A 6000-nucleotide genomic window follows, 5' to 3' on the forward strand; every position below is an offset into this window, starting at 1 on the left:
GTACGCAATGAAAAAATTTCCGAAATACGTTTGCTCCAGTTATCTCGAGACATCTGACATAAGTGAAAGCGTCTTTCTAGCTATTATATTTATGGCTGCCACTGTCGTTGTCACTAACATGTTAATTGTTTAAGTGGTTTGATTTCGCAATCTATATACTATTAGCTTGATATGAATACCTGGTCTTTCCGTGAGTTAATTGATATTATTTTTCTCAACCATTGTTTGTATGTTACAGATTATCCAATTTCCTCCATTCATGCTCGGACAAATAACTCGCATTGATTTTGTTCCTTTTCTAGCGCCTCTGAGGAGGCTTGCTGTGAAAAACGTTTTATCCTGTAAATCATTACGTACCGAAAACACCTCCCACAGTGCTTTTGTTAACTCCAAATTAACGTTAGTCAGTGTTTAGATGATAAAAACAGTGTTCGACCCTCACTGGTGTTCATTAATGGCAAGTATAGATCGACAAATACGAAATTTAAAAATGAAATAAGCTGGTTTCCAACGCAGGCCGTCTCCCCATTTAATGTTGGAGTACATATGCTAGTATCAATTCCATACCCAATTACAACCAATTAACATAATATATTTTGAGACATCACTATGATCTTATTATTTATATTTAAAATGTTGATATTGATCCAAATAAATTATTCAAGCTGACCTGACGCCGAATTCGATATGTTTACTGCAAACGCTGTAGAATCTGAAAATTGGAGAAGTTTAACTACAAGTTGCATTATTCAAATGCGTAAGGTGATGTATTGATACTGACATATTGTGATCGATTTTTTTTATTTCAAGTAGTGCATGATGCATTCCCGCAATAAACAGTAATCACGCTGGTCATTCGATGATTTGAAAATGTGCATTTTAATCATATTGTTTTAAATGTCCAATATCATATGTGGATCCTAATTGCGTGAAATACCTACTTAATTTGAACCAATGCATTGTGTATGTGAAAGAGCAAATGTGAAATGCGCATTCTGAAATTGAAATATATGTTTTTAATTTAACGAGAACAAACGCTACGTGCCTACACGTTTCGTCTAATATACCATACGGTCAATACACATGCAACACCAAGCATTCTGGAGCTTATCTATAAACAATTTATAAGAAAAAGTCGGTGTAGTTTTATTGTATTAATGTATAAAGTTTATACATTAATACAATAAAACTACACCGACTTTTTCTTAGTCCAACAATTGAACGAATAGAACGAAATATTCTATTTGATTTCAGACAAGGCAGTCTATGCAGTAAAAATAAATTGGACGGTAGTAAAACAACACAATTGGTTCCGTTTATATGGAACCTTTAAGAAAAGCATTAAGTTGTTGTGAGGAATTGACACTGTCCGGAAACGGCTGGTGGCTCTGTTTCAGTCGATTGGTATTAACCACCATGTAAAGTACGGAAAGGGACAATCCTCTTGATGTAACGGAATTGATTTGGTTGTGTTACTGATTCGATCTCTTTGTGAAATTATTTCATCTTAGTTGTATGATTGTTTTGATTTCCGATATTTCTGCGAAAAACTACAGAAACAAGCTCAGTAGCAAAACGTTTAAACATGATTTCGACCCTACATGTAAAAATAACATCTATGATATACGTGTTTGGTGACAGATATATATCGTATATCTGAAAGATGTGGCAATTCGGAACTAATAATACTGAAATTTCTTTTAAATAAATGGCAACGATTTATCTGGATATCTCGGGTTGTACCGTTATGCTCCATCCTAATGTCGGGGAATAGGGGGTTAAATCATTTGACCATTATCAAATCTCTATTTGTACGATTTTGTTACTTTGTAAACGCCAATAAGAAAAACGAAATTATCTATTAAAGTCTTAAAGATGCACTCTTACTCCCAAATAATGGTTAAAACAATTAATACAATTGATTTAATATGCACTAGATATTTTAGCACTCACTAATCATGTAATAGTTTTGAGCATTCCGCCATTAAATACACGGTAACAATCTTGTTATAAGTAAACAATAATTTCAATAAATGCCTTATTTTGTAAGAAGTTAAAGGTTTATCACTCAATTTGTTTGTGTGTTATGCATGTGTATGTATTGATTTTGAATAAGAGTGTCACTTTAAATTAGTTAGATTTGTTTTCAACTTTGCCTGATGGAAAACACTTAACTGTGCATGCAATATCAAACCCGGAAAGTAACCTGTTAAAATTGATATTAAAATAATTTCATTTAGTCAAAGATTTAAATAAGTCACAATAACCATTCACGACCAAATGTCTTGAACCATTATTTTTTTCAAATAGTTAACCCCGTCGCTTCTCTTACAATTTTGCATATTTAAACAATCAAGACAGATGGACCAAATGAATTATACATCTATCATTATGTACAAATATTCATATGCCTGTTTTTGAGGGATATCTGTATTTGAGATGTGCTAATAATTCAAATTGAAACAGCAATCCATAGTTTAAATCAATAGTTCATATCATAGCCACTGATCCGATGAACAATAAATTATACATTATGATTTTGTTTTCTTTCTTTCTAGTCATGTTCTTGATTTCGATTTAGATGTAATATTTCCAGACCTGTAATGCTACTAAATGCACTCATTATAAAAAGCTAAAGTTGAATGACTTAATGGGTCTGTAATCGGGATAAATTGGGGTGGATCGAATTATAATCTCACATGCCAGGTGTCACATAAGAAAAAAAAGAAGAACAGTGTGATTGGCGGAGACATTTCACAAAGTATTAACACACATCTCAATACAACCAGTCGCAAAGAAAACAAATACGGTTACATGGTCCATTTTATATTCGCTTCTCATCGTTACTATAGATACTTTTGAAGGCAATAAAACGCCCTTAATTTTAATCAATGTATATAATATAACATTGTTTAAAATGACTGACCTAGAGGCAAACACTGAACTGTTGCTGTAGGTTGGGCATCTGTTTAATACCAGACCATTTTAGTCAATATTCTCGATGTGACAGAGTGTGTCTCCATTAGCCATTCTGTGAAATGCATTTCTTTCATCAACTGCCGGCAAGTCGTGCGATTCCTCAATTTTTCGTACTGTCAGTAACTGGCCACAATTAAAATTGCTTGCAATCTTCAATAATGACCGACGCGCGATGTTTATAAGCAACGCATGGTGACAGAGTGCTCTTATGTAGGCTTTTCTTTTATTCGTTATTAGTTTTGTCTCCATTTCCGCCCAAGCAGCGATGTCCGTCCAGCCTTTCATATCAAATTGGCCGCCTGTCAAAGACTTTCCTTTTGTGGAGAGATGTAAATACTCTCAAAGATATTTGTACTACTCGAAGATCAAACCAGATTGTGAATGAATCGTTGTATATCATGTTGTGATGATGATGATCTTACCTAGCCCATGTGTGGATATGTTGACATAAATTGTATCGACAAATCGCCGTTATTGAGTGCGCCCGGATACGCAGAAGCTCTCGATCGAAAAGACCGTAGTTCGGTCCCTGAGGGGCCAAGAATGTCGCACGTGCACGATAGACTGGGTGTCGCTGCAACGCCATATTAAAGTTACAGTAAAAAAACTGGCAATGGTAACAATTTAGTACTTTTCTCATACAATGTTCAAATCATACACTATCTACAAAATTATTAGTATTAAAACAAATTAAATCAAAAAATGTTTTTATCATTATACTTTTTTTTTTTGTCTCTTAATGCAGAATGTCATCTATTTTCTTTGCTGGAATAATGATAAATTCACTAACAAATAACATACAAACAACACCCCTCCCCCCACTCAAAACGGTAAAATCATTGAACCAGTCGCCCAGTTGTGGCCTGTTGCCATGGTAACCAGGATAAAAAACAAACTCTTAAATACCATTCAAATAAGATAAATTATAGTAAATTACAGGGGTAACATACTTTAACTTCTAGATATACATTGGTTTGTATTAGGTGCAAGTTCCAACCTAATGTCAATTTATTGTAAAATATTGCCAATAAACTACGGTACTTGGCGAACAGTTTTTATTTATTCGGATTTTTTTTAATGTCAAATACAAACACCATGTACAGAAAGGTTTGAGGAAATCAATTAACAAATCAATTATAATGCCTCATAGGGCATTTATTGTATATTTAAATGCTAATTTAACCCCAAAACGCCTTTTTCAATAATGGTTGCCATGGTAACCAATTAATTTTTATTTATTTTCTCAATAATAATTGAGAATTGTTTTGAAAATATATTGTTGTCGTTATAATGTGGGAATTGTGTATATTGTAGTGATGAATATTTATTGCATCTGTGAATACAAATGTTTCAATAAATTCTTGAACTTTACCGAATTTCCAGCTGTTTCTTAACCAAGTGCCCTTCTAGTTTTTGTCATAATTTCGTTAAAAATAGGAATTTTTGAATTTTCTTTTCAGTATTTTTATCCTAAAGAATAGTACAGTCAGAAATTACTCATATCTCATTTTCGCCCAAAAAGTGGTTTCGGGCCAAAAATCCCGTGACTAGTCACATATATTAATCTGTAAACAGTCTGAATGGAACATCATCAATCTGAAAAATAAAACGGATTATAGATTTTAGAGTTTCTAATATTTTTGCGATTTACTTTTTTATGTCATGTTTACATCCCTAAATTGGGTATTTGTCTGACAGGCTGCTAAAATCTGACAAAGGGAAACAATGGCTTTTATATGCAGGTCATTTATCACGTCTACTGCGAACACACAGACGAGATTTTCCAGCCAGAGATTTTTCTAGGGTTGCTTAAATTTTAAATTTGTTTGTTTGTGAAACATTCATCAATTCCAACATTTGAATTTTGCATTAACGCCATCTTATAAAGCGACAACAAACACTTTCAAAACGTGTAGTTTATTTAGCAGTTTTTTATTTGAATAATTGATTATTAATTGATTCAAAATGTTATTAATTGCATTTCAACATACCATGCAAATTATTCTTTTCATTTTCTATATATGTAAAAACATCTACTCCATATGCATGCATTGTTTTCAACATTTCTTAAACATCGATACGGTCGGGAAACGTTTCATTCATAAACTCACGATTTCCCATTCAAGTAGTAAATATAATCTATAATCTAATCAGTAAATAGAATCTGTAAGAGTAAGCTGTTTGTCTCTCGTTCAATGTATGCTAGACTTTTATCTCTTATTTCCAACAGGGTATTTGTTAGTGTGGCTGCTGGGTAAGTCCCGGTACCTTCCGTTGTATTATTTATGCCGGACGAGCGTCAGTTTTAATACGTACTGAACGCCCCACGTATGTTTACAATATGTTCCTTAGCGTGCCAATTACGCCATTTCACTTGGTTAAAATACAGGGCATCCCTTGATAAAGAGGAGAATAGACATAAGATAACTTACAACAAAACCACAACGCCTTCACATACGAACATGTTAAAACGAAAAAAAAAGAAAAATATTACAACAATGAGAAAACTAACATTTCAAAGCTCAGCTCATTAAGCAGCGATCTTATCTTCTCGTCAGGGGGTATCTGTGCTTAGAAAGTTGATTCATATCTGGCCCCTTACCAGGTTCTTGGTATTGAACCGTAGTCCAATTCTTTATCAATACATCAACTGTTTCCTTTTCAGATTGATCTTGTGTACTGGTTTGAGAGTCTTTCGCAAATGTTCAAAGACATCTCCTAATTATGCTTAACTTAAAATTATACTCTTCATACAACCCCAGTTTGAGTAAACAAACAGCAACACGTGAAAGGCCTAAACGATAGTAAAGAAATTCAGGGCGCGCAGGACTGTCCAACCAATTACAGTCCTCCGGGAGCGCCAGCTGCGGCTGTTCAACCGGTAAAAGCCGAAGTATCCCTTCCATATGGTCCCCTCCTCAACACAATGTAATTTTACCCTACAATGTTTACGTATATATGCATAATCCAAACATGCTATAATACATATGAGAAGCCAGTAGTGAGGCAACTCCTTATAAT

The sequence above is a fragment of the Mya arenaria genome, chromosome 12 (assembly GCF_026914265.1).
Source record: "Mya arenaria isolate MELC-2E11 chromosome 12, ASM2691426v1".
Classification (NCBI taxonomy): Eukaryota; Metazoa; Mollusca; class Bivalvia; order Myida; family Myidae; genus Mya; species Mya arenaria.